Here is a 13,099-nt window from a genome sequence, read left to right as displayed (position 1 = left end):
ACTACAGGTATGGAAAGTAAACTAGCTAAAAGATACAACTAATTTTTTGTTGTTTTTCTTAAGGTTTATTAAACACACAAGAAGAAAGCATAAAAAGGAAAATAAACTAGCATGGATGATACAATGAAAAAGTATGAGCACCGACAACTAGCAATGAGTGTGTGAACATGAATGCAATGTCGGTGAGAAATACATACTCCCCCAAGCTTAGGCTTTTGTCCTAAGTTGGTCTATGGCCACGGCTGGTGTCGGTGTCAAAACCGGCGCATCTCGGGTAGGGGGTCCCGAACTGTGCGTCTAAGGCGGATGGTAACAGGAGGCAGGGGACACGATGTTTACCCAGGTTCGGGCCCTCTTGATGGAGGTAATACCCTACGTCCTACTTGATTGATCTTGATGATATGAGTATTACAAGAGTTGATCTACCACGAGATCGTAGAGGCTAAAACCTAGAAGCTAGCCTATGGTATGATTGTTGTTGTCCTACAGACTAAACCCTCCGGTTTATATAGACACCGGAGGGGGCTAGGGTTACACAGAGTCGGTTACAAGGGAGGAGATCTACATATCCGTATTGCCAAGCTTGCCTTCCACGCCAAGGAAAGTCCCATCCGGACACGGGACGAAGTCTTCAATCTTGTATCTTCATAGTCCAACAGTCCGGCCAAAGGATATAGTCTGGCTGTCCGGAGACCCCTTAATCCAGGATTCCCTCAGTAGCCCCTGAACCAGGCTTCAATGACGATGAGTCCAGCGCGCAGATTTGTCTTCGGCATTGCAAGGCGGGTTCTTCTTTCGAATACTCCATAGAAGATTTTGAACACAAGAATAGCGTCTGGCTCTGCAAAATAAGTTCCACATACCACCATAGAGAGAATAATATTTCCACAAATCTAATCTGCTGACACGTTTAGCAACATGACATTATGCCATGGCCCAATCTTTATTCGAACCGTTTTTCTCAACCAGCACTGCACATATCGCGAGGCGATTTTCTTGACACGTCTTGTCAAAGCAGAGATCGTGTCCCCTTATGACGGGACTCTCATTGATACGGACGTGGGTAACCCAATCGTGCCCATTGGTATGACTCCTCGATTTTAGGCAAGTCCCAAACGGCCACGAGGAGGACGCTTGATATTCACCCTCTTTATAAAGAGGCCAAGGCTTGTCATTTTTCCCTCTCGTGCTCAATCGAATCCTTCCCCCGCCTCGAATTCCAACACCCAAGGCTCAAGTCAGGCGCTTCGGACCTTCAACCATGTCTGGATCCAACCTCCAAGGTGGGTGGATGCTTTCCTCTGTCACAGAGGAAGACATCAAGAAGCTAAGAGAGGCCAGGGATTTGACCCTCGAAATCTCCACAGGCTGCCTGCTCGAGGGCAGGTCTTTCCCACTCTCGAACCCGGTGAGAGCGTTGTATTCATCTCTCACTTCCTCCGAGGACTAGGCCTCGCTCTGGATCCCTTTGTTAGGGGGCTCATGTTCTATTATGGGCTGGATTTACATGACCTGGCCCCGGATTCCCTCCTTCATATCTCGTCGTTCATCGTCGTGTGTGAGGCCTTCCTCCGCATTACCCTGCACTTCGGCCTGTGGCTCAAGACTTTCAATGTGAAGCCGAAGATGATCGAGGGGAGACACTCAGAGTGCGGAGGTGCCGTGATAGGCAAAAGTGCTGATGTTCCGTGGCCAGAGGGTTTCTTCCCGGAGGTGTTTGGTTTATGGCAATGGGAGTGGTTTTATATCACAGCTCCCCGAAGTGCCAAGTGGGTAGCCGCCCCTGCCTTTCGCTCGGGCGCCCACCGCAACTAACATCATGGATCAGCAAGGGGCTGAACTGGGGGCCAGTAACTGATGTGCCGATATTGCAGAGTCGCATCCGAGATCTCCTCGAGAGAGATGTCAGCCTAGTCATGGTAATGCAAGTCATGCTAGTTCGTCGAGTCCTTCCTTGCAAATGTCGACCCCTCTGTATGTGGGAATTCAACCCGGAAGGACCGTGAAGTATTCAGCACTTCTTCGGCATGACATTCGAAGAGATGTACAAATTGTTCTTCGGACCACAAATAAAGTGTTTGGACACCACCAAGGATGCGGGTCTGAGCTATAACCGCCCAGATACCCAGGTAAGTAATCCCGTGGCCTAACATGTTGTCTTTTTATTTATCATAACATCATTCTGAAAAGTCGCTCCTTGACCAGGACTGGGTAACAAAGGCGAAGATGATCAGGTGTTCGGCCCCCCTTCCCGAAGGCTTAGCAAATCCAGTACTAGCCAGAATGCTCGAGCCGGCGCCTTATCAGGCGCCCTCAGGGGAAGATAAAGGGGGGAAGTAAAGAGGCTGAGAGCCGGCCTCACTCATTATTCATCCAAACCGGGGGAATTAGCACCTCCGCGAAGGAGGATAACCGGGGAGAAGAATCTGAAATCCCCTCTCTCCAAGGAAGGAAGAGGACCACCTCTGAAGACCCGGAAACAAAGGTTTCCAAACGGGGGAAGAAATCTTCGCCAGAGGGTCCTGCCTCGGAGGGTAGTCTTGCCGCACAGTGCCCGCAAGGGGATCAGCCCTTTACCGAGCTGTAAGTAAACAAAAAGTACTTAATAGTAAAAATATCCTACATTACTTCTGAAGACAATAACCGAAGCATATGTCTTGTAGTTCGGGTCGTAGTCCTTCTGTACAGAGTTCGTCTTTGGGGGATCTTCTTCTGGAGATGATGGAGAGCGAAACACCTCCCCCTGCCACCCCGCCTCAAGAGGCAGGCGACCCTGAAGTGTCATCACGGAGGGTTTCTCCTGATCTGCCAAGGCCAGGGGTAATCCTTTGGCCACCCTAAGTCCTTAGTATTCGGCTCCTAAAGAGAGCAACAAAAATAGTCCGGAACCGTCTGGTGTGCGATCAGACGCAATGAAGAATCTTATGGAGCAAGCGGACATCTCAGAAGCGCATCGTACGCTAATGGGTACGGTGATTGAGAGGATTTCATCCGCCGAACGCGGGTTGCATGAAGCTTTTATGAGTCTGCTGAAAGGCTTTAAGGTACGTGGAATAGTGTATGTTTTTGACAGTACCGCACACGTTAGGTGAGCCCTATGCAAATAGTAGCCCCTAAGACTCTGGTTGCCGTCAAGAATGGCGGCAAACAAAGGATCATAGTCGCAGGTAATAATCAAGCCGCCTTCATGTGTAGGTGGCTGAAGGTCCGGTGGCTAGCCGGACTAACGAGTTTGCCGAGCTAAAGCGGCAATTTGATGCGGCAGATGCTGACATCGTGCTTGTCAACAAGCGGCCCGACGAGGCGCAGGGTATGTGATTTCTCCGGTGATACGTAGTAAGAGGAGCATGATGCCAGTATCTTAATATGTTTTGACTGCAGATGGAGCTGCCGCCGTGGAGACCCTTCGGGCGGAACTTGCCCGAGCCAAGGAACAAGCCGGGAATAGTGATGCGGCCGCTCTAAAGGCGGTCGAAGAGCTGCGGGCCGAACAGGCTGCGCATTGCCAAAGCAAGGAAAAAAATAGCCAAAATGGCTGTTGAGTTGAAAGATGCCGCCGACCGTTACCAGCTTCTTGAAAAAGAAAGCCGAGCGAAGGCGACGGACCTGGAGAAGGCCATGGTAGCAGCCAAGGAAACCCGCTCCAAAATTAGAGCGGCGAAGGAGGAGCTATATCCAGCTGGGGATATCGCGGCTGGGAAGCCCTTTTTGTTGCGGACTAAGTTTGGAGATCCGAAGTATGCCCCTCTTGATCAACTATGGAGTTCTATAGATGCATACGTGGATTTGGCAGCAAGTGCTGCTGATGCGGCCGAGTACTTCAAGGATCAAAAAGATAGTGAAGTGGAAAAGCTGTTCTGGTCACAGTTCCATGCTCCATGCGTCCGCTGGTGTTGAATGAGCGAATGGCCGAGTGTGCCAAGCTCCATAGGTTGTCCGGGCTTGCCATGAGGTCTGTTGTGGATCATCTGTGGCCAGAAGGGCCAAGGTTGGATAGTTACTTTAGTTTAGTGCAACAATTCCTTGGTGATGTGCCGCACATCGATGCTATGAAGAGGTCGGCGTGCATAGAGGGTGCGTGGATGGCACTTGCCCGTGTCAAGACATACTGGGCAGAGATGGAGGCCACCACTATTACAACACAGGGTTCGGCCGTGAGCCGAGTAGCTGCCGAGCACTACTTTGAAGAAGTCCTTGAAGGCGCTCGTTCGATAGAGGCACAATGCTCGAAGAATATAATGTTCTAGTGACATCTATTCCCATTGTAAAAACAATGTTTTATTGAATTATGAAGGCTGTGTTTATACTTTTGCCTAAAAGTATTAAGATGCCTCCTATGCGGCCGTTTATGTATATATGTATATAACCTGAAAGTTTGCAGTCATCGGCTTCAGCCCCCATGCATATAATGCGGGGGTGTTTGCAAAAAACGCGTATTCACACTTAATCCAACATCTTGGTCTATGAAGGAGGTGGTAGCGCAGAGAACGAGGCAATCGGACTATATTGCTTTAACACTTTCACTTAGTCATAGGATTTTGACGGTGGGACTACTATATAGCCCCTGGTACTTCCGCGCTCATCCGAATACGGGGCGTGTATGTACATGACCGGGAAATGACCCTTCGTTAATGCGGAGGAATCCCGAAGATTCCACTAAGTCATCGAGTGGTTGACCAGTCTCGCGCTTTATCATGACAGTCAGTTTTCAGCTTTCTCTACTAAGGTGCTCATCCGGATGAACCATGGCACAATCGCAGTAGTTCTCCCGATGCCGCCTTAGCCGATAGAGCGAAACGTAAGGTAGCAAAACGTGGGAGCCGGGCAAACCCAACATTTGACCAAAGACATGATTCAGAGCTGATGCATATAAGTCCAAACTCGCGACGCCGAACACTCCCTAAGGTATTCGGTCTTTATAACATATGTCGAGCTGAACAATGCCCTTAATAATAAACCCCGAGTCTCTAGGTACGTGCAATATCCTGACGTGGCCACATGCCAATAACATCAGCATCCTTCTCGGTTGTATTGAGTATCCGGAGGATGTGAATCAACAAGAGATAGTAAAAAAGGTTTACGCAAGGTCTTAATCTGAAAAGAAACCTTTGAGCGGGTCCCTGCTGCACGTCTGCGCTTGTGTCTCCGTTGTGTCGTGTCCTGAACGGGTGTAGCATGATTGTTATCTATAAAAGAGAAGAACTTAGGTGAAAGTTGTCGTGCCAAAAAAAGTTGGTTATTCTAGATAAACCATTAAAATTGAAGATAAGTCAAGTTGAGCCGAACTAGCCCTGATTACACGCTTGAAGCCCCTTGTACTGTCTATGAGGGTTTAACCGTCAAACCAAACTCAGGTATATCTAGTGATGCGACGGACTCGTCTAATCGTGTCCGCGGTCTTGACGATCTGTCGCTTATTCTAGTTGGTGAGGCCGTCTAGTGCTCGGCTATCAAAGCCGCTGCACGTTCTTCCGCGCATAGAGAACACTCAATATTTCCACTAACTGTGATGGTGCCACGTGGACTGGGCATCTTAAGCTTGAGAGAAGCGTAATGCGGTACTGCATTAAAACGAGCGAAAGCCGCTCTTCCGAGTAGTGCTTGATAGCCACTTCAGAATGGAGCGATGTAGAAAGTTAACTTTTCGCTTAGGAAGTTGTCGGAAGAACTGAATACAACCTCTAGTAATAGAGAACCCGTGCAGCGGGCCTTTAGGCCTGGTATTACTCCCTTGAAGGTAGTATTACTGCGGCTGATTTTTGTCGGGTCTATCCCCATTTTGCGGACTGTGTCCTGATATATCAGATTTAGACCACTGCCGCCATCCATAAGGACTCGTGTGAGATGGTATCCATTTATTATTGGGTCTAACACCATGGCAGTCAATCCTTCATGTCGGATGCTTGTCAGGTGATCCCTACGATCGAAAGTGATCGGGCAGGCCAACCAGGGGGTGAACTTGGGGATGACGGGCTCTACGGCGCGTATGTCTCGGAGTGCATGTTTGCTTCTCCTCTTCGTCACATGGATCATGTTTATTGTTTTAACCTCTGGTGGGAATTTTTTTGGTTCTCCAGTGCTTTGCTGGCGAGGTTCGTCCTCGTCTTCGCTTGGTGTCTCCCCCCCTTGTGTTCGGCGTTTAGCTTACCAGCCTGCTTGAAGACCCCAGCATTCTCTGTGGGTGTGATTTGCAGGTTTATCGAGGGTGCCATGAATCTGACATAGTTTGTCTCGAATCTTGTTTGGGCTAGACGGTCCATCTCTGCTGCCTTTGAAAGGCTTTTTCCGCTGACCTGGTCGAGAGCCCCTGAATCTGGCATTTACCGCCGTATTATCTGGGCTGTTTTCTTTATTGCGACACTTGCTTTTACTGCGTCATGGTTTTCCATTTCCATTCCTGACTTCGGATGTGCTTGGATCGCTGGTGCTACTACGGGCTAACCAACTATCTTCGCCCGCGCAAAAGCGGGTCATGAGGCTTGTCAGGGCTGCCATTGTTCTCGGTTTTTCTTGGCCGAGGTGTCTGGCGAGCCATTCGTCTCGGACGCTGTGTTTGAAAGCTGCTAAGGCTTCAGCGTCCGGACAGTCGACGATTTGGTTCTTCTTAGTGAGAAACCTGTTCCAAAGCTTTCGGGCTGACTCTCCAGGCTGTTGAATTATATGACTTAAATCGTTTGCATCCGGAGGTCGGACATAGGTCCCTTGAAAATTAGCCCTAAAAGCATCCTCGAGCTCCTCCCAATTTCCAATTGAGTTTTCGGGGACGCTTTTCAGCCAGTGCCGAGCTGGTCCTTTCAGCTTGAGGGGCAAGTACTTGATGGCATGGAGGTCGTCTCCGCGAGCCATATGGATATGGAGGATAAAGTCCTCAATCCAGACCCCAGGGTCTGTGGTCCCGTCGTACGCCTCTATGTTCACTGGTTTGAATCCTTCTGGGAATTCGTGGTCCAACACCTTATCGGTGAAACATAGGGGGTGTGCGGCACCCCTGTATTTGGATGTATCATGGTGTTCGAACGGTTGTAGTATTCGGTTTTTATTTTGTGCCGGAGCGCGCTTCCTAGATCCATAGATGGATCTGGTCATACTGGATTTTTGGCGCAAGTCCTCACATAGATCGTGGGTTGACTTATATGCGACCTTGTTAGCCACTCTATCGCGGTCACAAGGTGGTTTATCCGGCCGGTTGGCCGTTTTATTTTTCAGCTGTGTGGGCTCTAAGGCCTCATCGTCGAATTCGGGTAATAGCTTGCGCTTTGGATAGCTTTTTGTGTGGTAACTTCCACCATAATTTTCTTCGTTGTTGAGCACTTTGTTCCACCTACTGTTGAGCGTATTTTGTGCGGCCTTAAGCCATGTCGATGTCTTCGGAGTCGAAATCGAGTATGTCGGTTAGATCGTCGACAGTGGCTACTAAGTGGGTGGTGGGTGGGGAGCGAATTTCTTCGTCGTCCGTATCCCCTTCCAGCCGGACATAGTTCGGCCAAGGTTCCCCTGACAAGGAGAGATACCTTAATGAATTTAGCACATCGCCAAAAGGCAAGTGCTGAAAGATATCCGCGGAAGTAAACTCCATGATCGGTGCCCAATCGAATTCGATAGGCACAGACGCAGGCGGTTTGGAGCCTATGGCCGGGGACGAATCCAATTGTTCGGCGACACGGCTCTTGCAAGGGGTGAAGTCAGTATTCGGCTCTATCACCACTGAGAGTGCGGCCTCCATGGCGGGGGTCTATCCACTCGTCCTCGGATGGCGCAATTTGCTCCAGATTGAGGGCCGGAGTAGTTGCAGATGCGATCTCCCGAACACTGTCCGACGGCAGAGTTATGTCATGCTCGTCGTGATTGTGCGGTGCACCTGACATGGGCTCGAATCCGTCGAAGATCAAGTCTCTGTGGATGTCGGCAGTGTAGTTTAAGTTTCCGAACCTGACCTGATGGCCAGGGGCATAGCTCTCGATCTGCTCCAGATGGCCAAGCGAATTGGCCCGCAGTGCGAAGCCGCCGAATACGAAGATCTGTCCGGGGAGGAAAACCTCACCCTGGACCATATCGTTACCGATGATCGAAGGGGCCATCGAGCCTTACGGTGACGACACAGTGGAACTCTCAATGAAAGCACCAATGTCGGTGTCAAAACCGGCAGATCTCGGGTAGGGGGTCCCGAACTGTGCGTCTAAGGCGGATGGTAACAGGAGGCAGGGGACACGATGTTTACCCAGGTTCGGGCCCTCTTGATGGAGGTAATACCCTACATCCTGCTTGATTGATCTTGATGATATGATTATTACAAGAGTTGATCTACCACGAGATCATAGAGGCTAAACCCTAGAAGCTAGCCTATGGTATGATTGTTGTTGTCCTACGGACTAAACCCTTCGGTTTATATAGACACTGGAGGGGCTAGGGTTACACAAAGTCGGTTACAAGGGAGGAGATCTACATATACGTATTGCCAAGCTTGCCTTCCACGCCAAGGAAAGTCCCATCCGGACACGGGACGAAGTCTTCAATCTTGTATCTTCATAGTCCAACAGTCCGGCCAAAGGATATAGTCCGGTTGTCCGGAGACCCCCTAATCCAGGACTCACTCAACTGGCCTGGGGGATATCCAAAGTTGTAGTTGGGGTTGTACTGAGATGGATACTCAGATTGCCACTGGCTGGCGATCTCTTCCGGATTCCAATGGTAAACAGACTGCCGCGAGGGATCAAATTGTGGTTCCGGCTCTGGCTCTGTAGCTGCGTGGGCCTTTGGTAAGCCTGAATGACCTCCGGCGGAACAAGGTACTTGCCTGTAGATAAATCAAACAAAGAGGGAGCATGCAAAGTAATAATCTCAGGTCGAATTTTATCAAATATCATTTTTTACTTAAGCACCCTTTCCCTATCTTAACGATAAAATCATGTGCTACTATACTCTTATAGTCTAGAAAAACAGGAGGCAGCAATTTTCTTCCTTCTCATAATGCCTAATAGGTATGTTAAAGTGTGCAGCAAGGCGCGAGGCAAAGATACCTCCCAGGATGGGGCCCTTAGTACGGTTCAGATTTAACCGTTTAGCAACAATAGCTCCTAAACTGAAAGAATTATCACGAAACAAGGCATGGCCCAAAACAATAATGTCAGGGGCACTAAGGTTTCCATAGTTTCCGCGGCCAATTACACATCTACTAGCAAATATTGCAAAATAGCGTAGAATAGGAAAATGTATGCTAGTGACAAATATTGCAAAATAGCATAGAATAGGAAAATGTATGCTAGTGATTCTTGCATCAGAAATTTTCCTAGTTTCCCCTACAACAATCATATCGATAAATCCATCCACATCTTTACGATGTGGTTTCTCTAAGCTGCCTGTAAAGGGTATCTTACAGACCCAGCAAAAATCAATAAGGGACATTTCCTTATGCTCATCATATAAATAAAATTCCACTGAAGGTATAGGTTTCCTAGCATGGAAATGAAAATTTTGCACGAAAAAATTACCGAGTAGGAGATACTGTTCGCGCTGGTCGCGGAGGAAGTGGGTGAGGCCCGCATTCTCAGCCAAAGAATAGAAATCATCATGAATCCCGGCTACTGTTAAGAACTCATCACAAGGCATTCACACGACCGAATCTCCGCGGTACGAGGGAGATTATATTTGGTCCTCTTGTCCTCCTCACTTTGCTTATCCTTCAAGCTTCGGCTCGATGAGCCCCTCAAAAATCTCTTCATCTTTTTCTGAATATTTCTGAAATTTTTAGTAACTTCAAAATAAAAGTAAACCAAACTCAACAAAATTGATAGCAACTACTCCCACAAGTGCCTAGAGGCTATATCATGCATTAAAACTACTTTTGACCATATAAATTTGACATGCAAGCTCAAGAACAGGGTCACCTAAGCAGCAAAAATTTGCAATGAATAAAGCACTAGAACAAAAACTAATTGGACCATTGGAGGAGTCACATACCACAGAACAATCCCCAAAGCAGTTTTTTGAATGGAGCTTTGAGCAAGGATATCGAAAATGGCAGCAAGATGAGCTTGGACTCGGGTTTGAGCTGGCTAGTGATTTTTTGGGGGGAAGGAGTGTGTGGTAGCTGGAATAAGTGGAGGGGATCCACCATGGGCCCACGAGGCAGGGGGCGCACCCAGGAGGGTGGGCATGCCCTAGACCCTCATGGCCAGGTGCTTGCTCCCCCTGCCGTGTTCTCGGTGCCAGATATTCTCAAATATTCTAGAAAAAATCATATTTAATTTTCAGGGCATTTGGAGAACTTTTATTTTCGGGGCATTTTTTATTGCATTGATAATTCAGAAAACAGACAGAAAAATGCTATTTTTGCTTTATTTAATATAAATAACAGAAGGTAAAAAGAGGGTACACAGAGTTGTGTTTTCTAAATTCATCCATCTCATGCTCATCAAAAGGAATCCACTAACAAGGTTGATCAGGTCTTGTTAACAAACTCATTCCGAATAACATGGAACCAGAGAATTTTCGAATAACACTAAGTTACCTCAACGGGGATATGCATGTCCCCAACAGTAAGAATATCATATTTCTTCTTGACATTGGGAAGAGGAAATTCAAAACCTCCAATAGTAATAGTTAAAATTTTTCCAATAGAATTGATACTATAGACTTGAGGTTGTTTCCTCGGAAAGTGTATCGTATGCTCATTACCATTAACATGAAAAGTGACATTGCCTTTTGTGCAATCAATAACAGCCCCTGTAGTATTCAAAAAGGGTCTTCCAAGAATAATAGACATACTATCGTCCTCGGGAATATCAAGAATAACAAAGTTCGTTAAAATAGTAACGTTTGCAACCACAACATGCACATCCTCACAAATACCAACAGGTATAGCAGTTGATTTGTCAACCATTTGCAAAGATATTTCATTAGGTGTCAACTTATTCAAATCAAGTCTACGATATAAAGAAAGAGGCATAACACTAACACCGGCTCCAAGATCACATAAAGCAGTTTTAACACAGTTTCTTTTAATGGAGCATGGTATAGTTGGTACTCCTGGATCTCAGAGTTTCTTTGGTATTCCACCCTTAAAAGTATAATTAGCAAGCATGGTGGAAATTTCAGCTTCCGGTATCTTTCTCTTATTAGTAACAATATCTTTCATTTACTTAGCATAAGGATTCATTTTAAGCATATCAGTCAAACGCATACGCAAAAAGATAGGTCTAATCATTTCAGCAAAGCGCTCAAAGTCCTCGTCATCCTTTTTCTTGGATGGTTTAGGAGGAAAAGGCATGGGTTTCTGAACCCATGGTTCTCTTTCTTTACCGTGCTTCCTAGCAACAAAGTCTCTCTTATCATAACGTTGATTCTTTGATTGTGGGTTATACAGATCAACAACAGGTTCAACCTCTACATCATTATCATTACTAGGTTGAGCATCAACATGAACATCATCATTAACATTATCACTAGGTTCATATTCATTACCAGATTGTGTTTCAGCATCAGAAATAGAAATATCATTGGGATTCTCACGTGTGTCAACAACAGGTTCACTAGAAGCATGCAATGTCCTATCATTTTGTTTCTCTTCCTTTTAGAAGGACTAGGTGCATCTACGTTAGTTATCTGAGAATCTTACTCAATTCTCATAGGATGGCCCTTAGGATACAAAGGTTCCTGAGTCATTTTACCACCTCTAGTCATAACTCTAACATCATTATCATTTTTCTTATTATTTAATTCATTGAGCAAATCATTCTGAGCTTTAAGCACTTGTTCTACTTGAGTGGTAGCCATAGAAGCATGTTTACTAATAAGTTTAAGTTCACCTTTAACATTAGCCATATAATCACCCAAGTGTTCAAGCATACCAACATTGTGTTTCAATTGTCTACCAACATTAGCATTGAAGTTTTCTTGTTTAACCATAAAGTCATCAAACTCATCTAAGCATGGGCTAGCAAACTTAGTAGGAGGGATTTCAGCTTTATCATATCTATAGAGAGAATTTGCCTTTACTACCTGTGTCGGGTTATCAAGACCATGTATTTTTTCAACAGGCGGTAAATGAAGACCACGTATTTCTTCAATAGGAGGTAAATTCTTAACACCTTCAGCTTTAATAACTTTTTCTTTCATAGATTTCTTTGCCTCTTGCATATCTTTAGGACTAAGAAATAGAATACCCCTTCTCTTCGGAGTTGGCTTAGGAGTTGGTTCAGGAATTGGATCAGGAAGTGTCCAATTATTTTCATTAGTCAACATATTATTCAATAGAATTTCAGCTTCATCAACAGTTCTTTCCCTGAAAACACAACCAGCACAACTATCCAGGTGGTCTCTGGAAGCATCGGTTAGTCCATTATAAAAAATATCAAGTATCTCATTATTCTTGAGAGGATGATCAGGAAAAGCATTAAGTAATTGGAGAAGCCTCCCCCAAGCTTGTGGGAGTCTCTCCTCTTCAATTTCCACAAATTATATATTTCCCTTAAAGCAGCTTGTTTCTTATGAGCGGGGAAATATTTAGCAGAGAAGTAATAAATCATATCCTAGGGACTACGCACAAACCAGGATCAAGAGAATTAAACCATATCTTAGCATCACCCTTTAATGAGAACGGAAATAATTTAAGGATATAATAATAGCGGGTTTTCTCATCATTAGTGAACAGGGTAGATATATCTTTTAATTTAGTAAGATGTGCCACAACAGTTTCAAATTCATAGCCATAGAAAGGATCAGATTCGACTAAAGTAATTATCTTAGGATCAACAGAAAAATCATAATCCTTATCAGTAACAAAGATAGGTGAAGTAGCATAAGAAGAGTCATATTTCATTCTAGCATTCAAAGTTTTTTGTTTCAGCTTAGCTAAAAGTTTCTTAAGATCACTCCTATCATTGCAAGCAAGAAAGTCTCTAGCAGTTTCTTCATCCATAACATAACCCTCAGGAACAACATGCAATTCATATCTAGGGGGAGAGTCTTCATCATCACTTTCATCAATATTATCAGTTTCAATAATTTCATTCTCTCTAGCCCTAGCAAGTTGTTCCTCACGAAATTCACCAAGTGGCATAGTAGTATCAAGCATAGAAGTAGTTTCATCATAAGTATCATG

This window comes from Triticum urartu, chromosome 2 (genome assembly GCF_003073215.2).
Source record: "Triticum urartu cultivar G1812 chromosome 2, Tu2.1, whole genome shotgun sequence".
NCBI classification, from domain to species: Eukaryota; Viridiplantae; Streptophyta; class Magnoliopsida; order Poales; family Poaceae; genus Triticum; species Triticum urartu.
The sequence above is the reverse complement of the archived record's forward strand: the minus strand, read 5'-3'. Positions refer to the sequence as shown.